We start from the raw sequence: 26,936 nt of genomic DNA, 5'->3' as shown, positions 1-26,936 counted from the left end.
GAATACCGACACTTTTCGGTCAGTATTCTAGTATTCTAACCGTCCCCCTCTCCCTACCTTAACCCTCCCTCCCCAGTGCCTCACCCTAACCTCCTCTCCTAGTGCCTTAACTTAACCTCCCCCTCCCCGCACCCTAAACCTAACCATTCCCCCTTAGTGCCTAACCCCAACCCTCTCCCCCTTAGTGCCTAACCCCAACCCTCTCCCCCCTAGTGCCTAACTCTAACCCTTTTGCTAACCCTCCCCCCAGCCCGGCTACCTACCTTCAGGATTCCGACGTTTGGGACGTCGGCGCCGGGATTCTAACAGGTGTCGGGATTCCGGCACCAGCATTCTGAGTGCCGAAATCCCTGCGGTGGGGATATTTACCGCATCCCATAATAATAATACCTATATATCTGTATTCGCAACTGCGACTCTATAGGACATAATCTGGATACATGCGAAGTGCGACTTAGACCAGAGCTGGATTTAGACCTCATGTGGCTCTAAGCAAGATATCAGATTGAGGCCCCACTTCCTAAACTGCATACAATTTTACACACACACTGCCCCATAGCCACACACACACACACACACACACAAAGCCCCCATAATCGCGCACACACACGGCCCTCATAGCCACACACACACTGTGCCCATAACCGCATACACACACACTGCCCCATAGCTGCACGCAAACACTTCCCCATAGCATCCCCCACACACTAGCTGGGGGCAAAAAAATGGAAGAACACTACCACAGGGCAAGCACAAGAGAAAGATATTGGAAAGATTTTTTGATACCTGATCAAAGGGCCGCAACCTGCCTACTGGGTGCAGTTTAAGCCCAAATCCCGCTTGGAGGGGTCACTGGTGGATGAGGAAGACACTAATCCAGGCCCCTCGCCTCCTTTTCCCTCCTCAACCTGGGTCCACATCTGCTAATCTTGTGATGGAGAAAAATTTTAGTCAGAGTGTGACAGTTTGTACAGGCCCCATGGAAGCCGTTGGATCACAGGGTGCAAGGGTGTTGCAAGATCTCACCTCTCGCATCGAGAATTAGGAGGCAGCACAACACCGGGTGGCTCAATATCTCCAGGAACTATCTGGTTAATTACTCACCATTCAATCGATGCTGGCAAATATAATTCCTACCCCTTCTGGATCTGGTCCTGTAAACCCTCCTGTAGCAGTAACTCCAAAATCTCATGTGCAGTTGGCCTCTCCTGAGCATTTTGATGGAAACCCCAGATGATGCCGTGGCTTCATCAATCAGTGTGAGATACAGTTTGATGTCTTCGCCAGAACTTTCCAACTCTGAGGTTAAAAGTGGTGTACATTATTTCTCTACTATCTGGGACCACCTTGGACTGGGTCTCTCCATTGTGGGAGCGAGCTGATCCTCTCATCTCTAATTATAAAAATGTTATTTGCTCTTTCAAGAGAATTTTCGATGAGCCAGGCCTGACTGTCCTTCGAGTTCGACAAGAGACATATACAATGGGGCAGTATGTGGTTCAATTCTAGACAATTGCTTCTGAATTAAAGAGGAATGATGAGGTGTTTAAGGAGTCATTTCTTCATGGATTATCTGAAATAATGAAGGATGAATTGACCTCTTTCGAGATGTTCCTGACTCTTTATCAGAAGTGATATCATTATGTATCAAGACAGACTTGCGTCACAGAGAACAGCAGGTTAGTAAAGTTCTTCTTCTCCTGCACCAGCTAAAGAAGAACCTATGCAGATCAACAGGTCTCGGTTAACTTCGGCTGAATGGACCCGCCAATTCCAAAACAAGCTTTCCCTCTACTATGCAGCTCCTGATCATATTCTTAAACTTTCTCCTCTCCACTCAGGAAATGGGAAAGTCTAACTGGCTCTGGGAGCGTTCGGTTGGGGGTGTTAACCAAGTCTTCCTATTTGATGGATAGTCTTTTGTCAGTGTCTATTTGTTTCAAGACTCAGACAAAAAATATTAAAGCCTTGATGGACTCAGGAGCTGCTGGAAATGTTATTTCTGAAACTCTGACACATGAACTAGTTATCCCAGTTCTTTCTCTTCCAAACAAGTTGGCTCTTTCTGGGGTGGATGTCAATGTTATCCTCGGAGACGTTATATTGTGAGTTGCTCTACCTGTTTCACTTTGAGTAGGTTGCCTATATCAAGAGGAGTTAGAATTTCTGGTCTTACCTAAGAATCCCCATGCTCTAGTTTTAGGTCTGCCTTGGTTGAAAACCCACAACCCCATGCTTGACTGGTCCACCATGCATGTTCTGGTCTGGGGATCCAATTGTTTTCACTAGTGTCTTCCTCATGTTGTTCCAGTATGAACCCAACAAGTCTCTACCAAACCCTCCTCGAAGCTTTCTTTCGTCTGACCAATTAAGTTGTAAACCAGATTCTCATCTACCCAAACCATATCAAGATTTTGCTGCAGTTTTTTGTGAACAAGCTGCAGACAAATTGCTTCCCCACTGCTCTTGAGACTGTGGCATCAATCTTATACCTGGGAAGATGCCACCTCATGGCAATATCTATCCTCTTTCGGTTTTGGAAACAGCAGCTATGTCCGACTACATAAAAGAAAACCTAGCCAAGGATTTTATAAGACCATCTTCCTCTCCTGCTGGGGCTGGATTTTTCTTTGTCGAGAAAAAAGATGGGAGGTCTTAGATGCTGCATAGACTACCGTGGGCTGAATCAAATCACTGTAATGAATATGTATCCTTTGCCACTTATCTTGGAGCTTTTAGACAAGGTTCGTGGAGTGTCCATTTTCACTAAATTGGATCTCCAGGTAGCCTACAATTTAATTAATTAAGACAGGTGATGAGTGGAAAACCGCTTTTAATAAGAGAGACGGCCATTATGAATACTGATGCCTTTCGGCTTGTGTAATGTGCCAGCAGTCTTTCAAAGTTACGTCAACTGAATCTTCTGAGATGTCCTTTAAATATTTGTTGTAGTTTATCTAGACAACATTTCAATTTTTTCAGAGAACCTGCAATCTCATCGTCTTCATGTCAGAGAGGTCCTGTCTCATCTTAAGTCATCATCTCTAAGGAAAAATTTTTAAATGCCTTTTTGAACAGTCCTCTGTTCCATTTTTGGGGCATATTTTATCAGGGAATTATCTTCAAATGGATTAAGACAAGCTAAGAGCTAACCAAGATTGGTCCCAACCGCACTCCTTGAAAGCCATTCAACAATTTCTTGGCTTCTCAAATTATTATAGGAGGTTAATTTTAAACTTTTCTACAATTGTTGTTCCCATAACAGCTCTCACCAAGAAGGGTATTAACCCATCCTGTTGGCCTCCTGCAGCAGTGGAGGCTTTCTAAGTCCTCAAAACAGCTTTTTCTACTGCTCCAATTCTTTGTCAACCACAACTAGAAAAACCCTTCACATTAGAAGTCGATGCCTCTTCGGTAGGAATGGGAGCTGTACTGTCTCAAGTGGCTGAAGATGGAAAGAATCATCCTTGTGGTTTCTTTTCTCGCAAATTCTCTCCAGCTGAAAATAATTATGCCATATCAAGAATTGCTGGCTAAGAATTGCTGGCACTAGAGGAGTGGAGATACCTTTTGGAAGGTGCTATATTTCCTATTACAATCATCACGGATCACAAGAATCTTCTTTATCTCAAGACAGCTCATCGCTTGAATGCCAGACAGGCTAGCTGGCCTCTTTTCTTTTCCAGGTTTGATTTTAAAGTACAATTTCAGACTGGCATACAAAATAAACACTCTCCCAGTCCTTTTTGTCTCCACAAGAAGAAGAACAATCTCAAGTTCAACCTATTTTAGACCCTCTTGTCTTCGCTCACACCCAGTTGCTTTCTCCTCTTCCTCCTCCTGGCAAGATCTTTGTGGCACCTCAGTTGCATAAGAACCTATTAACTTGGGTTCATGCCTCCTTGTTTGCTTGTCACTCAGGCATTTAAGTTTTTACAGCACTCCTACTGGTGGCCCACTATGAAAGAAGATGTCCAGGATTTTATTGTCTCCTGTGACAAGTGTACCCAGCATAAATCCATTCACAATAAAGTGGTAGGCCCTTTGCGTCCTTTGCCTATTCCTGATGTTCCTTGGTCTAACCTGTTGATGGATTTTATTTCTGAGTTACCACCCTCGAAGGGACATAATACCATCTGGGTGGTAGTGGACCGATTTTCAAAAATGGCCCAGTTTATTTCCTTGTTGGGACTTTCTTCTGCTCCACAGTTGGTCAAAATATTTATTTGTGACATCTTCTGTCTTCATGGACTACCCAAGGAGATAGTGTCAGACTGAAGTATGCAATTTATGTCCAAATTCTGGAGGCTTTTATGTGCCTCTTGTGGAATTAAACTGAAGTTTTGCTCCGCCTATCACCCACAGACAAATGGCCAAACTGAGAGGGTGAATCAGGAATTGGAGACATTTCTGAGACTTTTTGTTTCTTCTTCTCAAAATGAGTGGTCCAATTTATTGCCATGGGCAGAGTTTGGCAACAATTTTAGGTACCACTCTTCTTCAAAGGCTATTCCATTTTTTTGCAGTTTAAGACATCCGCATGTTCCAGATTTCCAAGATTTACCTCCCATGGAAGTGCCTGCTGTCACTAATCTTGTGAAATCATTGTCTGATACTTGGAAAAACATTAATTTCTCTTTGAAAAAAGCTTCTAGTAATTACAAAAAGTTTGCAGATCAAAAACGTCTGTCCGTTCCTCTTCTGAAGATTGGAGTTAGGGTGTGGCTGTCAACTAATAACATTCAATTAAAGGTTCTAAGCATGAAATTAGCTCCACGCTTCATTGGACCATGTCATATTCTTAAAATCATCAATCCAGTGGTGTATAAACTAGAGCTACCTCCTCAATTGAAGATTTCAAACACATTTAATGTTTCTCTTCTACAACCATTAATCCATAATCAATTTCAACGTTCTCCACCCAAGACTCCTCAAGTACAGACTCAATTGGGAGTTGAATTTGAAGTTGAAAAGCTCCTTGACTCTCGACACCTATTTAATCATCTTCAGTATCTCATTGACTGGAAGGGGTATGAACCTAAAGAATGAGCATAGATCAAGGCGTCTGATGTCCATGCTCCACAACTGGTTCGAGGATTTCATAAGAAGTTTCCTGATAAGCCTTGTGGATGTCCATTCAACCTGAAAGGGGGGTTACTGTCAGGTTGTGGCATAGGATTGGCTGTTATTCACATCAGCACTGGCTTCCCCTTATCTCTAGAGTGGTCAGATGCCAGGTGCGGCAACGAGTGATGCGCTGTGGTTATACAGGGGGTCCGGTAGGACATCCATGTGCTCGCTCCATGATGTGGTTTCTGCAGTTACTGTCATGAATGCAGCCATGGCAGTCTATTTTCACCTGACTAACCCTTTACCCAATGGTAGAGTTGGTTGTGGTCAGCTGACAGTGTCCTCCAATGGACTGTTACCTTAGGTTATATAACCGGGCTCTGGACAACAGGAAGCTACCTGTACAACGTAATTACCTCCAGTGTTAACTTGCTGTTGCAGCGTTCCAGATTCCAAGCTCTGTTCCTTCTAGTGACTTGTTCCTATTGTTTTCCATGGGGTCTGTACTCAAGTACATCTTCTGAGTACAACCTATTAAGAGTCATCTTCTGTGCTAGCTCCACAGTTGAATACTCAGTGTGTGTACTGAGGGGGTCATTCAGACCCGCTTGTGAGCGGCAGAATGCTCGCAAGCAGGTCGATGTCCCCACTGCGCATGCGCATGACGGAGGGAGCTCCATCGTGCACATGCGCGAGACCCGGAGAGCGACGGGCTCTCCGTCGCTCCAGGTCTTGCACCAAAGGGGGCGTGCTGTCGATGTTGATTGGGAACGCCGGCCCCACTGACATCACTAGTGATGTCAGTGGGAGTGATTTTGGCTCTGATAGATCACTCCAGGGCTTGCAGCAGCGAGACCCTACCGCAGGGTCTCTGTCGCAAGCCTGATGGTCGCGATGGTCAAGACCATCGCGACCATCATCATGGACGCTCGCTATAGCTGTGGGTGGTAACCCACAGCTATGCGAGCGTCCATCAGGACGCTCCAAAAAAAGGTAGGAGGGCCCTGATTCAGAGCGAGCGCTCTGGTCAGAGCATTCAGCTCTGAATCAGGCCCTGAGTTCATCAATCAAGTACCATCTCATGATACCATTCTCCTGTGCTGCGTCTGAGGCCACAGTGTGTATTCTTAGTACATCATTCTAGTACCATCTCGTGATATAATTCTCCTGTGTCAGTGCTGCATCTAAAGCCACAGTGTATGTACTTAGGGAGTGATTCAGACCCGGTCGCAAGCTCTGAGCATTCGCAACCGGGTCGATGGTGGCCCACAGCGCATGCGCACAACGGAGCCGGCTCCGTCACGCGCATGCGCGAGACCCGGATAGCGACGGGCAATCCGTTGCTCCGGGTCTCACACCAAAAGGGGCGTGCTGTCAATGTTGAGTGACAGCACGCCCCCTTTGCTGGGCGGGCCGGGGGATGGCTGCCCAGACAGAGGCGTTCCCATGAGAATGCCTACCATCTGGGGGCAGCCCCACTGACATCACAAGTGATGTCAGTGGGAGAGCTTTCAGCTCTGTTTGAGCCGAAAGCTCTCTGGGGCTTGCGGCCACGAGACCCTACCACAAGGGTATCGTCACAAGCCCGATGGTCGCGATGGTCAAGACCATCAACCTGGCCGCTCGCATTAGCTGTGTGTGGCAACCCACAGCAATGCGAGTGGCCAGGAGGCCGCTCCATAAAAAAAAGATGCCCTGATTCAGAGCGAGCGCTCTGTCAGAGCGTCCCACTCTGAATCAGGGCCTTAGTACATTATCCAAGTACCTGCTCATTATACCATCTCATGTGCCAGCATTGCGACTGAAACCACTAAGTGTGTTCTCTGTACACCACTTCAGCACAATCCTCCAGTATCTTTCTCCTGTGCTTGCCCTGTGGTAGTGTTCATCCATTTTTTGCCCACTTGTACCAGATACTTGACCAAGGGGCCGTTACCTGCCTACTGGGTGCAGCTTAAGCATAAATCCCGCTTGGATGGGTCACTGGTGAACACCTCCCAGTAGGTTAGACTCTGCACCTTTGGTCAGGTCTCGCCAACATCCGGTATTGGTGGATGAGGAACACATAAATCCAGGCCCCTCGCCTCCTGTTCCCTCCTCAACCTGGGTCCACATTTTCTAATCCCGTGGTGGAGAATATTCTTAGCCAAAGTGTGACGGCGTGGCCATATCCCACTTGAAAAAAAAGAGGAAAAATCTGTTTGCCACAGCGCTGGGGTGGGGGGGGTCTGCGATCAGTGTGATTGCGCACCCCAACCCCACACAGGTAGAGGAGAGGAGACTGCTGCTGATCAGTGGCAGCAGCCTTCCTGGTCCTACTGCAGCTCAGCACATACAGTAGCAGCGTGCACTGGGCTGCTGACTGGTAAGGTTTCAGGCATTTTTTTTCAGGAGCTCAGCAGGCCCGAAAAAAAATCTCCAATAACTATCTGTGTACAGGCATACACCAGCCTTAACACATAGGATCAGTAAACTAATCACAGATCTTATATGTAATCGTCTGAAAACAGATCATATTTCAGGCGAATAAAACGGGGTCTATTTGAATTGCCTGAAGGCAATTCAAATGTTAAAATCCCGTTTTACCCACCTGAAAAATTATCGGTTATAACTGAATTCCCCCCATAGTCATTGTGGTTATATAGTTCTTAGAAAGTTTAAAGCTTTTCAGTTACAACTTTTTATAGAGAACAGGAACAAGTTCACCAACATGACAAAGTTTTCATTAACGCTTCAAAATTCTGAGAACTGAGATTTTATACTGTTTAATAATTTATTTATCAGGAACATGGTTTTGGGTATCTGTTTTTTTTATATTTCCCTTATTTTGAGCCGATTTTAGCTAATTGATTTGATATAACTGTGCTTCCCTTTTATGTTTGCAGCATGAACAAATACTTGCTAAGAATTATCTGGAATATAACACGTATAACATTTTCTTTACCGACTACCGCATGTCCACTCACCTTTACTAACTGGATAAAATCTAATGCGTTCTATTTCACAAATCCATAGTTCTCATTTTCAATATTCCCATACTGATCTTTTCTAATGCCTCTACCACTGAATTACTTACATCTGCTTAAAATAATATTACAAATTGAATTTCCTTATAAGCATCAATACAAACATAAAAGTATCTTTAATATACCAAAATATTTTTCTGTGTCTTGAATTTCTCTAGCATTATGTATTTTACCCTGGGGAAAGTCTGTTATGGCTGGGAGCACATGGCTTAGGTAACCAGGTGTCTGATTCAGACCCGTTTGTTATATGCGTGCCCTCGCAAGTGGCCCGATGTTCTGTGTACGCGCATGCACACGCTTTATTCGGCGCATGCGCGAACTACTCACTGCGATCGCATACCGCTCACTCGCCCTGCAAAGACAGCCCAGTGTAATGAGTGACAGGAGAGGCCGTTTGTGGGTGGTAACAGGGGCTGTCCTGTAATAACGGGGGTTGGAGATGACGTGTGCCAGTGGGCGTCTCTACATACGCTAAGGGGTGTCTGCATACGCAGAGCAATTGCTCACACAGCCAAAGTGGGTGTGCTTATGCTTTGGCTAGCGATCGCATCCCATGACGTCAATTTGGAAAATTTGCATTCGTTCAGTGCGAGTGTACGCATCTGGTGTCCGGGTCTGAATCAGGCCCCAAATCCTTGCACCTGAGTCAGTGGTTCTCAAACTCGGTCCCCAGGACCCCAAACAGTTCACGTTTTCCATTTCATCTGGCAGGTGCAGAGGTGTATTCAGTACTCAATGACACATTTTAAAAGAGTCACAGATGGTGCTAATTATTTCACTTGTGATGTTGTGAGGAGACCTGGAAAACATGCACTGTTTGGAGTCCTGAGAACTATTCAGTTGCCCTGCAAGTCACATTGGAGGTTTCGATGATACAATTTTTTTTAATAGGTTGTTGTTACAAGCTCTTTTGCTTATAAAATTATGTTTCATAGTAACACAAATATAACCTTTTGCAGGTCTGGCAATAGTCAAAGAGAGAGACTGGTACCAGGGAACTAGAACAAAGTGGAATACCCTCTTCTTCATAGACAACACTAATAGAGGCTGATACATTGGTCAGCAACAGTAGAATGTTTCCACTGATATGTAGAACTTGAGATGCTTTCCAGTTGGTAACAGTAGGAGATGTATCCTGTTTACGCCAGGCACGTGTCACAGAAGCTTACTTCCCACTTGTGCCCATGTTGTAAACCAGTTATTTAATGTGCAACTAATACATTCAATATTAGCATCAATTAGACCACAAAAAACCCATCTATTACAGCAGAAACAACTCCCAGACAGATCACAGCAATGCGGGAAAGCACTGCAGTCAGTAGCCTTTGGGTGGTGCATTGAACAGCCACGGGACACGCCCTTTTTTTATGGTTGAAGCACACAACACCACTCTTGTGGGTGGTCCTCTTTCCACCCCCCTTGTGGATGGCCAGCCCCTTAATGGATCACAGTATGGCTAAAGCTGTCAGTTGCAGTACCGCCTCTTTGCCACCATGTTCTTAAGTTTTGTTAAATAAAGCTGTGAACTCTTTTCACCACACATCTGTCTGTCTTTATGTAGGGGAAGTTATTGGTTGGGATTATTGGGTTATATAAATGAAGGGGAGGGCATGAACTGTTAGGTAGTTCATCTTATGGCCTTTCAGATGCATTGGCAAGTCTTTGGTTACCAGAAACTAAAGTCATACTGCAATGCAATGCATTGAAAAAAGAATGCAGATGATGACATTTCATGTAGTGAGCAACGCTTTATATGAAACTTTTCAATGTAGTCACAGAGATGTTGTAGGGGACTGGACAACTAACAACATAGAATGTAACAAGGATATTCTCCAGTATCCCATGCTTGCAGCATGGATGTCATACTCATCTCTGCCATCAGGTTACTCCACACATTTTGTCCCATGTGTTGTTTTGTTGAGTCCTTCATTAAACCAGATATACTCTATGGTCTTGGCAGTCTCTGTCACATCACTTGGCAGCCTACACAAGGTGAAAGTAGGCCAAATGCATTGCAATCCACAATTGCTGTGTGACTTAGTATTTGATAAGACAAAAAGGCTACCGCACTAGTCCTAATCGACAAACCCCTCAAATTGTAAAATAGGAGAAAAATTACCTATTATAGGAAGATAAGGGGTGTGCTACCAGCTACCAATTGGCATAACAAAAAACACGGAAAGCGGTAGTATAATTGTGCACCCATCGATTGATATAATTTAAATTATAAGTTTTAATAGTCCTTCTTTAAAAAACAAATCCGGGCCGGGAATAGGTTGATGAAGTATTGAAAAAATAATAAAGTGAAAAATGTGAATAAAAAGTGTATGTTAAAAACAGTGTGCCAGGGGTATAGTCATAATCTATTGACTAGTCACTTATTGTATCACCTTGATTCTATTAACCTATGGGGTAATATCTCTAACTTGTCAGTTCTCTTAAATTGACAATTATATCATATGCAGCGTCAGACTGTCACTTCAAAGATCAGCATGTACACGCATGCAGTTTGGTCCAAAATTACATAGAAGTTAGGGATATTCAGGTTATTACACCATCCCTAGATATGTATTAGTCATAGAGCTGGTACAAAGTATTATTGTGCCCTTATCTTCATGGACACAATGACTTGCAAAATTAATCAAGGAATCAATTTATTAGTTACTCATACTGTGTGAACACAATTATAGATTTTAATATCTAAGAGTATACTGATGTGATAGGCAATATAAGGCTGATCACTCGGAAGTGTAACATCATTGTCCAAAATAGCTGTATTAAATGCTTCCGCAATTAGGAATTGATTCCTTATTGGCTAATTTCAATAGCCTGCAAGCCGTAAGTTAGCCAGTGTTACCAGTTTAGACAGGATTTAAATTTCGAGACCCACTGAATCTCAAGGTATAAACTATGTGATTGATTAATAACTATGCGGAATGAATCCTGTGTGCAGCTAAACCTGCCCTGTTGGAAGTCATAAATACAGTATGTACATTAACTAGGAATTGATATCAATGAACATTAATTTCATAACATTTCATAACATCTGCCTAGTAATGTATCTATATGGCCAGCTACTAAAAATTGTATTAAAAGTTTATTGCATATTAATCTGACAATTTTTATTCAGCATTCATTCAACATCATTGAACCTGAAGTCAGTATTTAGCCTGTAGCCATTTTTGGTCTGGTAAGACAATCCATCTAACCAACTGTGCCCCCACTCATAATTGCATTAGTACAGAATATGCAATCATTGAAATATTGTTGCAATGTTCCTTAATTGCAATGTTACCAACAGTAACTCTGAATAGACAACTGTATAGAGCCACTACATAAAGTTACATATATAGATACATTACTAGGCAGATGTTATGAAATTAATGTTCATTGATATCAATTTCTACTTAATGTACATACTGTATTTATGACTTCCAACAGGGCAGGTTTAGCTGCACACAGGATTCATTCCGCATAGTTATTAACCAATCACATAGTTTATACCTTGAGATTCGAAATTTAAATCTTATCTAAACTGGTAACACTGGCTAACTTACGCCTTGCAGGCTATTGAAATTAGCCAATAAAGTATCAATTCCTAATTGCGGGAGCATCTAATACAGCTATTTTGGACAACGATGTTACACTTCCGAGTGATCAGCCTTATATTGCCTATCACATAAGTATACTCTTAGATATTAAATTCTATAAATGTGTTCACACAGTATGAGTAACTAATAAATTGATTCCTTGATTAATTTTGCAAGTCATTGTGTCCATGAAGATAAGGGCACAATAATACTTTGTACCAGCTCTATGACTAATACATATCTAGGGATGGTGTAATAACCTGAATATCCCTAACTTCTATGTAATTTTGGACCAAACTGCATGCGTGTACATGCTGATCTTTGAAGTGACAATCTTACGCTGCATATGATATAATTGTCAAATTAAGAGAACTGACAGGTTAGAGATATTACCCCATTGGTTAATATAATCAAGGTGACACAATAAGTGACTAGTCAATAGATTATGACTATACCCCTGGCACACTGTTTTTAACATACACTTTTTATTCACATTTTTCACTTTATTATTTTTTCAATACTTCGTCAACCTATTACCGGAGGGGAATTGTTTTTTAAAGAAGGACTATTAAAACTTATATTTTAAATTATATCAATCGATGGGTGCACAATTATACTACCGCTTTCCGTGTTTTTTTACTTAGTATTTGGTCATTTGGTTTCCTATGTGGCGGAATACACTGTTTATACATGATTGTTAAATGGGTAGACTGGCACAACTTGATCACAAGGGTAACAGCATTTTTGAGTGAACTGCATTGGCATAAACTATGGTGAAAAATAGAATTCAAAGCTGATCAATAAAATTCCCATCTGATTCAAATTGATTGAGGGACTGCATCGAAGCCATACTTATATAGTCATACATTTTGGCCAATTTGATCTAAAATGCCCAATTTACTCTACAAAATCTCCTTTTGTTGCTGCTGAGAGAGCAAGTGACCAAATAAGCCACTCAACTGCTTGCTTGATAATTGGCCCAATGACCAGATTGCACAGCGCCCGCCACTTCATTTTTGGCAAATAATTGAATAAATTCATTGGAATTAAATGTATGATTATAACATTATTTATTTAATTCTGCCCAGGATATTGTAATTGAATACAGGAAGGAAAAAAACAGGTAAAAAACTTAGGGGTCTATGTACTAAGCTTTGGAGAAAGATAAAGCGTATGGAGATAAAGTACCAAGCAATCAGCTCCTGTCACTTTATCTCTCTCCAAGGCTTATCTCTCTTACAGTCACACACAATAGACTTTTCCAAATAAATTCAGTTTTCCAGGAAAGTAACTAGGGGTGTGCGGTGAGTGCCACCGCCGCAAGAGTGCAAAGGCTCTGTGGGCGGCACTGTCACCGCCTATGGCCCTTGTTTCTGGCTACTAAGGTGCCTGGAATGGCACACTGCAGCCCGGATCACTTACAGTATGCAGTGCCATTTGGAGCATTCTGTGGATGCGTCTGATGGACACACTGCAACCTGTGTAGCTGGCCAAGTGTCCTCAGGACGCCCAATCAGCACTGTACTTACCGATGCTGCTGGCCACGCCCCTTTTGCACAACAGCATGATGTCATGCGCATGATGTCGCAAGCTCAGGGCCCAGCACAGGGTGTATGTGCCCTGCTATGGTCTACTTTTCCACATTATGATTTCCAGATCATTCGGTACACAGATAACAGTGTTGGTTAATATACCCATTTTAGACAATAGCTCCATAAATACTGATTGTCATTCCTATTAAAGAAGCCAACAAATTTCTATCTGTTTTTAATCCAAAAAATACACAAATTACACTAATCAGGCCTTTTTCCAAAGCAAATGTTCCTGCCTCATTTTTCATCTGCTATAACTTAAACACAACAGAGCACAATGTGCAGCAATGATTTAGCCAAGTTTATTTGGGTACACATGAATATTTTTCATTATAATTTGACATGATTAATTAAATACAGTAACATATCCGCTATCCCATGGAAACCTGTATTTATAAAATATTGCTATATGTACTGACCTTTTTATTAGAATTTTGTAGCAAAGGCCATTGAAAACACAACATGCTGAATATAGTCAAAAGTGAATAAGAAATGTAGTATCGGGCTAATTCTTCAGCATGAAAATATGAGACCAAAACAATAACAGTATTTCCTTAGATAGGAAATTACAGTTATGCAGTATGGACATTGTATTGTACAATTCACTTCCAGTTTAGTCTTATTCCATTTATGTATGCTTTATATTGACTTCTTAGTTTTTCTCATCAGATATAAACAGGAACGCTTAGTGTGTCTGGTCATACACTGACATACAATAAATAAACCCATAAAATATAATAGGAGAAAGTTTTTTTTTCAGAGAAATAGCACAATACGGTGATGACTCCATTTCTCCCAACTGTCCCCATTTTGGTGGGACAGTCCTGCTTTTCTGGCACTGTCCCAACATCCCACCCATGGGCCGCAGTGTCCAACTGGTGGAAAAGGAGGTGTGAGAACTGTGCAGCATCTAATAGCATAGGCCCCCAGTATGATGTGCAGACTCTATACCAACATTATGCACAATGAGGATGGGCTGCATACTGCCACCTCCTTTTCAGTCACACACTTTCAAAACATGTACGAAGGCCTGATCCCTACTTCCCAAACGTTGAGAGCTTTTTTCCATCTATATATCATGGGATGTGAATACACTTCTGCATTCAGCAGTATTTATTTTACTTTGTAACTTTTTGTTCTCTTTGTTCCCACCCAGGCACCACAGTTTTCACTTGTAGCATAATGACATATTGCTTTTAGCTTTAATGCTGTTGGAAATGGACTTTTTATTATGCATTGCACCCATAGGATAGCATTTGTGAGGATATTTGAGAAAACAGGAAGAGCATTACAGAAAGCACAAAGTATGCTTTAATAACGTTGATTCATGAGGATGTGGTTAGTTTTCATTGTAAAACGTAGAGGTAAGACGAGGCTGGCAAGCATGTATAGTACACAGTGTAAAGCGAACTTGCAATATACCATATGTTCTGATGCTACATTTGGAAGATCTGTTTCCTATAAAGGTCATCTGTTTTAAAGTTGTGTAGCTCTGTTTCTTTTGCTTCTTAAATGGTGCGTTGAAGACCCTCCACCTACTGAACAACTGTACCATGAGTTCCTAGCACCACACAAAATGTTGACTCCCAGAGTAAGATTTCTTACATCTTGCATGCCTTAAATATATAACTCCAATGTCCTGTTTGCCTTGCAGAAGTTACATAAAGTTAAAAACAATAATCCATAAAAAGTGGTCACCATTATACTGTGCTGTAATCCATGGAAAGCAGATGATTACTTTTTTATCCTGTACTAGAAACTATTTCTGTGCCTGCAAAAGAACCATAACATGGCAACTTATTGTAACATAGCTGCACTGGACACCAAGCAACATATTGTGCAACTGTGGTGTAACATACATGAACAAATCATATTGTAGCTGCCATTTTTGTGATCCACTCTCAGGGGGTGATTCATCAAGGATCGCAATTGTAAAGCTGCACGCAGGCACCTATGTAATTACTTCCTTGCTATTATGCAAATGCAGCAGGAGGTGTATGACACCCCCTGCTGCATTTGCGAATCCAGCGGACGGAGGTCGCAGGCTGGGATCACAATAGCGGTTATCGGTGGTTGACGGTCGCAATGGAGGAGGGTGACAGGCTGCCAGCCAGCTGAGTAAGCTTCAGCTTACTCAGGCTGGCCGGTTTGCGAGCCCAGGACACTGCATCGGTCGATGCAATCCCTGGGCTTTCGACTCCTGGAAAATGGGGCGGACACCCCCATTTCCGGGAATTCCTGGCCGGCCCCGCACCATCTGTCAATCAGACACGAGGCATAGAAGGGTCTGCGTGTGACTATGTAGGACCTATTCTGCATGCTCACAGAATGAGACCTGCGCCCGCGCAGATTCCCAATAATCGGGAATCTGCGATCAGCTGTACACTTGCGTGCAATCCTGAATCAGGCCCTCAGATTGTAACTAAAATTGCTGGCACCCATAGCAAAATTTCAAAGGATTCCCTACAGAGTAGTGGTGGAGACAGACTGACACTTTAGAATCATTCATCGGCTGGCAACAGCTTGCACCATTATATTAATATAGGTGCTGTGCAGCTGCCCCCTGTCCAGTAGGATTGTTGAGTTGAAGTGCTGTGCATTTTGCCCTGCTCACCCACCAGAGTGGGCGGAGCTACAAGTCCAGGATGTGTGATGGAAGGATTAGTCCAAAGAGAACAGTGGTGGTGACAGTGACATGTGTCTACTCATTCATGGCTGACAAGGTAGGCAAATTAGGATAAAAACAATAGCTTTACAGTGTATCTCCTATTTCCAAGGCTTTTACTGTAGTTGCAGAGGTCCCATAGATTTAAAAATTCTCTGGTAGTAGCTGCAGTGGGAGGCAGTAAGCAGTGTAATAAATCCTGCAGCCTTCCCTAGGACTGTCAGTTCCATAACAGAGGAGATGAAAGAGGCTCCTAGTGCAGGTGAAAATGTTGTGCAGCATACTGTAATTCAGGTCATGTTTCCAAATTTCCATATGTATTTGCTTTATATATTAACTTTTGGAACCTGTATTGCCTTTAAAGTGTGACTTAATATTTTATGCTTTTGATCATTAGAGTGTTATTGACTGTACACTATGGGGCAAGACCCTGCGGCTAATTGTCGTGCCGAGCCTATTCAAATAGCAGGGATTCCTCGCCCGCGAGTCCCCGCAGTCGGACTTTACCTTGCAGCTGATGGAGGTGCAAGGAAAAATCTGCCTAAAAACCAATGCCGCATTGTATCGCTACATGTTACACTTACTAGGTAGGCCCCAGCCATTGGTTTCCCTGGTGGGCCCTTTATATCCCAGTCCGACACTGCTTACACATACCTCCCAACACTCCATTTATGGATAGGCCACTCCCCCTTTTCGGCAGCACGCACCTTCGGCGCAAGGAAGTCCCGACCTATGACACTCAAATGTTGGGAGGTATGCTTACAGTGATTGTATATTGTGTGCAAGCAAAACAAATGGTTCAAAACATGGGTTACAATCGTGTCTCCACATATACTTATCCTCAAATGCATCTATTTTTGACTAAACCATGCTATGCGTCTCACTACACTGCTTTGTACCAAATTTGCATCTTATTCACATCACTAATGCTACACAAGTACAATGCACAAGTACCCTGGATGCTGGCGCAGGCATTGCATGCAGCTGCTGTGTTCAACTGGAAAGTAACGTGGGTAAAAAAAGCAAAAGACAGAGGACCGATACGAGTGAGCCGCATCACGCAACATGTCATGTAGTCTTGTGGTTAATCTGTGACTTTATACAAATTCCTTCCATTGCATCAAAAATACTAATCCTAAATGCCCAAGACACTATGGGGGAATTCAATTGCCAGCGATGGGTGTGAATTGCCGTTGCCACGGCATTTACACGCCGGCAACGGTAGCCCATGCCGCACCATTTGCCCGGCTGGCTGAATGCCTGATTCACACAAAAGTGCTCACTACCCTATGGGGTAGCAATACTTTTGTATGAGATCACGCTGCTGTAAAGCGCAGTGACTCCCGCACAGATTTTGCTGGACAAACTGATTTACCCTTAATTGAATTTTACCTAGAAGTGACTTTGGATGTAGCTACAATGCGAATAAGAGCTAAATTCAGTCTCTCCACATGACATATACTGGAGGAGGGGATATTCAGTCATGGGAAGGTTTCCAGTTGCCCATATGGAGTGCCATGACAGCAATTCTGCATTTCTGCTTTGCTGTCAGTCACAATCAGCCTACTCAGTTAGAAAAGTGCATTCCTATATATCCTATATATACTGTATGACAGATTGCTGCAATAGTGTGATAGAGAACACGGTGAGAACAGTATTATGAAAACACTGCAGTTATTGTGGATGTGTTATGGTTTTCAACAGTCATAATGTAGACATTCATCATGTCGACATGAGAATGTCAGCATTATCATAATGTCGATATTGACCATGTTTACATTCATCATGTAAAAACTGTTAGAATGTCGACATATAAACCCTGATGGCCCAGCGGTGATTAACCTGTGCCTGCTCCAGTGCTGGTAGTCCAGGCATCAGGGGCGGATTGGGCCACCAGGATCACGGTACATTTCCCGCTGCGTCAGCACATGTTCCCCTCAGTTGCTTATCATAGGTCCCTACCCCTTCCCCCTCCTGGCCTGTAAAATGCTGCTGTTTTGGGCAAAAGCATAGCTTGTGGCCAGGAAACAAGCAGAGTATGCTCCCAGCCGCCCTGGCTGATCCCCAGTCTAATGGTGATCCACCGACTGACACCTGCTCTGATTGTGGCCTCAGATTTAGAGTCTCCAGGGTGGAGCCAGGGGCTAATTCCGTGGACGGCATGAGGTAGGGAGCTCTGGGGCTGAGGTACTGGCAGAAGATCAGTACCGCCGGAGCAGGTAGGACACATGAATATTAGTATAGTGTTACAATCACAAAGGGGCACCAGTGGCTCTGCATCAGCTACGAGACAACTCTCCCCAGGCACTGGACAGCCGCAGCTGCAGGGACACTGGTCTCTCAACTGTACTAGACTTTTGTATGACAGACTAACTTGCACCTCTGCCAAACATTAACACTGCAATGAGTGGGGCACTAAGTCCCCAATGTACTGTTCCTGAAATGAGTGGGACACTAATTCCCAAATGCACTGTTCCTGCAATGTGTGGGGTACTAATATCCTAATGCACTCTTCCTGTAGTTTACTATTTTGCAATAGGTGGGACACTAATACCTAAATGCAGTGGTTCCTAAGCTGGGTAGCGTGAGGAACTTGCAGTGGTGCCATGGGTTTTGTGGTCCAGAATCAAATCTTAACTTACTTAATTTAAAAATGTTTTCTGAATAAGATATTGTTGGCCTAGAGGTGGCCTGAACAAAATGCTGATACTCTAGGGCACTGTGACTTAAGGAAGTTTGGGAACCACTGACTTAATACATTGTTCCTGCAATGAGTGGGGCATTAATAGTCTAATACACTCTTCCTGCAATGAGTGGAGTACTAATACCCTAGTACACTTTTCCAGCAATGAGTGAGTCAATAATAGCCTAATGCTGTGTTCCTGCAATGAGTGGGTCATTAAAATAAGTCTTTAGTACAATGAAGAAATCTGTTTTAAGGACATGATTGAAGGCTGGGAGGCTAGTCTGATTTGATGGAGGAGAACTCCTTCGTGTGTTATTATACTACCTTTATTAACCATCTCCTGGCTGGATCCTTATCATGTCAAGCTGAATATACCCTGTGTTCTACCTGGTGTGGTGGGAGTACAGAATATGGTTGCTGGAAGCCATATTGTTGCGTGATTTTATAAATGTATAAAGGTAATAGATATCTGTGTCAGACATTAGAAGGGATAGTTATGTTGAAATGTATACGTATATACATTGCACAAGGTGTTCTCGACAGAAAGAACCCAAGGACAGGACAAAGGTCACTGTTTAAATTAAACAAATAGTGTCTTATTGTGTCCAGAGATGTGGCCATACATTATGTAAGCTTCCGTCAACAGTGTCTTACCTTCAGTTAAGCTAAGGACACGTCATAAACATAGTCATATGTCTACAACATGTCCAACTTTCTTAAATGAGGCAACAGTGCCCCCTACTGTCTATTCTTTCCTCTTTCTTTTACCTATAGTTCCTAACGTGACATTTGTACTTGTTAAACTACATAAGCATGGGGTTTTCTCCATATATAAGAGGTAACTTGTCAGTATAGAGTGAGCCTTTTGTCTTTGCTTGATGTATGAGATCCCAGCTCCAAGGTGTTGGAGGAAGTGGCTCCTGGGGAATGAAGCCATCTATGTTTTAAGTAGATCTGAAAAGCAAGTTAAGTATTCTTCCTTTTACTTTGCAATACATGTCTTTTTAACATATATTACTTGTGTGGGTTGATTAACTTTTTGTATCCAGGAATCATATTCTCGTTCCACCGAGAACACCTGGTTAATAAACCAAAGACCTGGTTAAGCTATTTAATGTGTGGACTGACCTCAATCGTACCAATCAAAATGAATGAAGCTGCAAGGAGCACGACTGCAAGATGGCGGGACTGAAGGCAGCCAAGAATAGCTGAGTATATTAGTAAATTGATTTGGTCTCCCCACATTGATCTACAGTAAGGTCTAATTTTAAGAGCACAATTTTTATCGAGGGAGGGTGAATTAAAGATTTGGTGTATAATTTGTAATGAAATGGGTGGATATATCTTGTTGATATATATATATATATATATATATAATTTAGAACAGATGGCACTCAAAAGGGACTTAAAATAAAACTTCTTATGGAAACAACATTTAGCCCCAGGACAGGATCAGGTACACCATTCAGGAACAGTGTCTAGCATGTTTTTCTGCTGAAAAATAACACTGTCTAAATCTGGTTTAAAGAACAAATCTAAGTGTTATCCAATTGAATAAAAATAAAGTAATATTAATGTTTTTTATGAATTGGTTAAAAAGGAGTTTTGTGAACAACAATCGGCCCCTGTGGTGAAGCAGAATTGAAAAAACTGTGAAAAAGAAGCTTTGAAGAAACTTCAAAAGAACCCTAATATAGTTTTAAAACAAACTGATAAAGGGGGGTTTAGTACTTCAGGATCATGCAGTATATGTGGTAGAAGCACATGGATTACTGAATGATGGAACTTCTTACCAAAAATTTCCCAATGATCCTACAGAGAGATTTTTAGACAAACTGAGACAATTATTAGTATTTAATTTACATAACAAACACTATCACTAAGGATGAATATCAATATCTCTTGTTGTCTAAACTGACTACTCCTTGTTTGTATTTATTGTCTAAAATACATAAGTCCCTGACCAAGCCTCCAGGCAAGCCAATAATAGCCGATATAGATTCTGTAACCTCACACCTCTCAGAGTATGTCGATTTCATTTTAAGTAAATATGTGAACTTTTACCCTCTTATTTTAAAGATACCACAAGTGTTTTAAATCTTTTAAAGGATTTTAAATGGAAAGATTCATATTACCTAGTCACTATAGATTTTCAATCTTTGTATACTTGTATGCTTGTATCAAACACACAAAAGTAGTAGCAGCATGTAATAAATATCTAAAAAATGACCCAGAGATAACGGAAACACACAGACAGTTTATTTATGATGCTATGGAGTTAATTTTAAGTCACAATTATTTAACATTTTTAGAGCAGATTTTATTCAAATTTGTGGTACAGCGATGGGAACTATTTTTGCTCCCAGTTTTGCAAATCTTTTTATGGGTATATGGGAAAATAATTTTATTTATAATAACCATTGCTTCACTTCCTATTTTAAAATTTTACAATAGATATATTGACAATATTTAAATTATCTGGGATGGCAACATAGAATATTTTAAAGCTTTTTTAGAATATTTTACTGCTAACTCTTTTAATTTGAAATTTACCTCAAAAATTTATAAAAATTCTGTGGCATTCCTAGGCTTGATTTTCAAAGGAGAGCATAATTCAATCAGTACTATGAATTTTGTGAAAAGCATTGCTATGAACACTTATGTACAAAAGTAATCATCTGAAGAAATGGAAATCAAAAATACCTTCTTCACAATTTCTTCAATTAATAAGGAACTGCAGCAAGGAGGAAGATACCTCTAAACAATTATAATTATACACACAGATTTCAAGAGAGAGAATATCCTGAAGCAAATATACAAGAGGCATTAAATAAAACAGAACTACTAGAAAGGGACAATTTATTTAAATATAGAGAACATCAAGATGACAAGAATACTGTCCCCTTTGTAACTACCTATAGCTATAATGAGAAAGCAGTCAGAACAATACTGGCAAAACATTGGAATAAATTGTTGATGGATTCTCTACTTAAATATATACTTCCTGATCAACCACACATAGTTTACAAAAAAGCAATGAATTTGAAAGATACTGTATACTTGCACCCGGTTTTTTAAAAACTGGACCCCTGAAGAAAGATACTCATCACTTTATATAACAAGAGTTCTATAAATGTGTAAAGTGCAATATGTGTAAGCTTGTTCACCCAGATTGAAAACAATTATCTAACTTTGATAACTCCAAAAAAACCACAACATTAAGCACTTTATGAACTGTAACTCTACATCAGATATATACCTACTTGAATGTATATGTGGTCTTATACAGTATATAGGGAAAACACTACGGATTCAAGAGTACATCAGGAACATCAAAAATAAAGTAGAAAGTCACAATGTCTCAAAGCATTTTCTGGAGCTTCACAATTTAGACCCAGATTTTTTAACCTTTAAAGCTACAGAAAATGTCACACTGAGAGAGAGAGGTGGAGCCCTTGTGAATCTCCTATCAAGACGTGAAATGTTCTGGATGTTCGAATTGAAAACTACAGCACCTTTTGGATTTACCAAAAGATATCACCTTCTCTTTAAATTGTTTTTAATAGTTCCTCTACCATCTTATCTTTTCTTTTTGAGCTATTTTTATTCTGCTAATATATTTTAACACCCACTAATATTATAAGTCTACAAAAAAAGCCCACCTTATGTTTATCTAGCACAAGCTAGTATTGTCATCTGCCAATTTATATATTTTTATATTCTATATGTTATATTACTTTGGTATGTTTGTATATATTGGTTTAAGTCGTAATTTATAAATAATATATTATTAGGTAATATAAGAGATTAATGTCGATTAAGTGAAATATGAGTTTGTTTTTATCAAGGACAGTAACTATTTTTTTTCTCTTTCCTCTAGTGTATCCCTTAATGGTGTCTGCACCACTACTAATTCTTATTATATAAATAACAAAGGATATCAAGGACGTTGCTTTGCACTTTATTATGGACTACATGGAAGTTTCTGAACTTATCATTTTAGAGTTTTGCATCATATTATGGGCTCTAGATGTTGATAGATGAAAGCAGGAAATGGAATTGCAATTCACTGTGCATTCCATAGCACCATATACTGAAAATGGAAATGATGCGAACCACTGTGCATTTCATAGTCATGAAACTGAAAATGGAAATGATGCATACATTCCAATTCAGCTTCTAAAGACAAATTTGAAGCGGAAAAATGCATCTTGCGTTCTACCTGTGTTCCAATCCTCTGAAGACAGGAAACAGTATCCATCCTGTGTTCAAAAAGGAAAAACATGGACTAATATGGTTTTAAATTGTGTTCTTTTGCAGAAATTACTTTATATGCTCTGGGATATATATACCAGCTTGATAAGAATTGTATAAAGATTTATTATTGTAACTAACAATGCCATAGGAAGTGATGTAAATGTCCATTTCCTGTCTACTTGATGATTATCCCTATAAATATCTGGCAAGTGCCATTTGTTTGATGAAGTCTGAACTATAGACGAAATGTGTAGGAAAAATAGCTTCATACCTGACTCCATGACATTGGACAGATAAGCCTTTTATACTTTGTACATTGTACTTTTGCTACTTACTATATGTCTGCTGATTTTTAGTTTATTTTTGTGCATTAAACATACTTTTAAACCATAAAGTATCTGTTCATTTGGATATATGTTGTAGTAATATACTACCTTAACACACTGGTAGACACTTGGTAGACACTTTCTGATAATGGTGTGCTTAGTAATATATGCATACTAAGATAATGGTTTTAAGAAGTATGCACAATGTTATTTTCATTTTATTTTTTTGTCTCCCATATTACATCAAACAATTATGAGCCTAAGAATGGTCTGAAGACAAAACAACGTAAATAAGATATTCTATATTCCATCCCTTTTTAGTTTTATTTGTTTTTATTGTATATTTTATTCATTTGTAACTTTAAAAAGCACTTTTTAGGTGCCGGTCACTTTCAATATTTAACTTGTTTGTACTGTATGTGCATTTCACCATTACACTTATTAGTACCAAGCTTCCCCCCTTTTTGTGTTTGGGGGAGTGTATATACAGTATGAATTAGAGCACTTTCTATAAACAACACTTATTATAAACAAATATTATATTATCTAGGTAGTGAATATACAGGCACCAGGCTTTCCTTCATTTTATTTATTTATATATATATATATATATATATATATATATATATATATAGCGGAAATACCAAGCTAGGTGGCGATAGTGAACCATGGAATCTGTGCGGGGCTGGAAGGATCCACCCACACGACGAAGTAGACCAGTCAGGCTGCATGTGCGATCAGTCCAAGGAGGACTGAGGCAGCCAAAGAGCCCAGTGTGCCTGGAGGCTAGTGGGGCTAGAAAGCCATGTCCAGACCTGCGGGGCAGGGAGTACCACCAATTTCCAAGACTGTGTATGTGAAGTTGTAGCAGCCAAGCTACAGGCCAGACCTGCAGGCAGGCAGGCAGGGAGGACAACAAGAGAGACTTTGTGACAGACAAGCCAAGCCAGGAGGCCAATATCTTTATCTGTGAGAGACAGGACTTAAAGGCTGGGCACTACAGTGTGGTATTATGTATGGGCACTACAGTGTAGCATAATGTGGGGGGTACTATATTGCGGCATAATGATGCACTATAGTGTGGTATAATGTGGAGACACTATATTGTGGCATAATGTGGATGCACTACAATGTGGTATAATGTGGATGCATTACAGTGTGGTATAATGTGGAACACTACAGTATGGTATAATGTGGATGCACTATAGTGTGGTATAATATGGATAAACTACAGTGTGGTATAATGTGTGGGCACTACAGTGTGGTATAATGTGGATGCACTACAGTGTGGTGTTATGTGGTAGGCACTATACTGTGGCATAATGTGTTTGCACTACAGTGTGGCATAATGTGGTGGGCACTACAGTGTTGTATAATGTGTGGGCACTGCAGTGTGGCATACTGTAGTGTAAGATAGAAGTCATGTGGACAATATCGGTGGTGGTGGGTGATGGGAGTGTTAGCAGTTTTGCATTTATTCATAGCTACTATAGAAGTTCATAATTTATTATGGGTGCAGGTTTCTTCTTCAGTGACTATTTATACTACCTCTCCTCTAACTCACCTGCCATAATATTATAAGCAAACCACTAGCTGAGGAAATTTTCTGTAACCTTTCAAGAGTTTGTTTACGCAGGATATACACAGTGCAATAAATATGGCTGTGTATAGTAGTTGAACATTGAGCTACCTTTGAAAACTAGAGCAATTAAGTGTAAACACACGCTAATATATAGTAAAAGGTGGTGTTGGGTAGAGAATATATATGAAGAAAGGGTGGAGTAGAGAAATATCACACAAAATCAATAGAAAAACATACCTGGGGGCCCGTGGCCAGGGTTGTATGCAGGTCTTTTCCGGCGGATCATGAACTTCGCTGTAAATGTCAATCCGGCACCGCATTGCAGACATCAAGGCTGTGCCTGCCATTATACAAATTCCTGGCCTGGGCAGCCCAGGACTCTTCTGTCATAGGTCACACTGCCGCACGCTGTCCAGCCTGTGCACACAGTGCAGATACAGCCAGTGACTTATTACTGAGGCTGCTGCTGCATGCTGGTGCCATGGTGGGCTGAAGGCAAGTGAGGGTTTCGCTCGCCACAGGATTATATTCACCCTCTATGTCCATGTAGATGGTAGGGAATGACGTTGGACAGTAACTGATGATGTCAGGGTACATCTACAGAAGGAGATCTATCCACAACTGGCAAGTGAAGGACAGGATGGCTAGTCACTGAACCTATGGGGTATATTTACTAAAGTGACAGTTTTTAGAAGTGGAGATGTTGCCCATAGTGGTCACTAATGGGTGTAATAAGTATATAAGGGATGGGTGCCTGCTGGAATCAGTGAGGGGGAGTCACTGAACTAAAATAGTGGTATAATAATGGAAATTAGTGGAATATGGTGCAATCAGTGTAGGTGGGACAGTAATATAATACAGTCAGTGAGTGAGGGGTAAAGTATAATAATAATTAGGGGGGATGGGGACCTGGTACAATCCATGAAGGTACAGTAATATAATACAGTCATAGAGCGAGGGTGTAATAATGGGAATTAAAGGGTAGAGGACATGGTGCAATCAGTGCAATCAGTGAAGGGGCAAGCAATATAATAGAGTCTGTGAGCAGTGGCGTAACTAGGACCGGCGGTGCGGGGGGGTGCCGCCAGCCACGGTACCAGCCCATCCTAGTTAGCTAGTGTAGTGCCGACCGCAGTGAGTGCAGTCAGCACTACACATTTACACAGGACCGGCGCTAGGCTTCCCAGCGCCGGTCCTGTGTTGCACAGCCGAGTCCCTTCCCTACCCCTGAGCGCTTGCCCAATAGCGCCAGAAGGAGGGTGGCAGGCGGGCTTATGCTGTGCATAACACACACATCGCCGCCAGCGCTGGCGGCGATGTGTGTGTTAATCAGCAGCTAATGAGAGTCAGACAGACTCTCATTGGCTGCTGCTGCTGCACACACATCTCCGCCAGCACTGTATTGTATACTGGGAGTACTATTTAAAGGGTACTACTGGGGGCCTGCATAAGGGGGACCACTACTAGGGGCACTGCATAGGGGGGACTGTATAAGGGGCACTGCATTAAGGTGCAAATGGAAAGAAATGTTCCCAGTGATAAGAAGGGGGTGTGTGTCATGTGACATGCCCCATTTTTCAGTGGCCACGCCCCTTGTGACCACGCCCATTTTTCACAGCGCGTGCACATAGTGGGGAGGGGGGGCTCCATTTTCAAATTTGCACTGGGCTCCAAATACCCTAGTTACTCCACTGTCTGTGAGTGAGGGGTTTAATTATGGGAAGGCGTGCAGTCAAGCGCGGAACAATAACCTAATGTAGGCGGGCTACGAGCCCTAACTAAGTACAGTAAATGATCAATTTGCATGAAGCCTGGCTCTGATGAGTTGTGAATCTTATAGTGTAGCCCGGCCTATATCTATGAGAAATACAATTGTGATCCCTTGGTGTTTTATCACTACTATTTTGGAAAGAGCAAACTGCAGGATAGCTATGGGGGCCACGGCTCTTTAAAGGTGGCTATTTTTACACACATTGATTGCACTTTCTATGATATCAGGCATTAAAAGTTTAAATAAATTATTTTATTTTATATTTTCACTGGGTTTTATGTGCCTTTTTAATGTTTGCAATGTTTGTAAATCTTTAAAAAGTTGTATATATGGAGGATAAACAACAAATAGTGTAAGGGGCATGAATCAGG

The sequence above is a fragment of the Taudactylus pleione genome, unplaced genomic scaffold (genome assembly GCF_031769625.1).
Source record: "Taudactylus pleione unplaced genomic scaffold, aTauple2 ptg000026l, whole genome shotgun sequence".
NCBI lineage: Eukaryota > Metazoa > Chordata > Amphibia > Anura > Myobatrachidae > Taudactylus > Taudactylus pleione.
Note: the sequence above shows the minus strand (reverse complement) of the source record.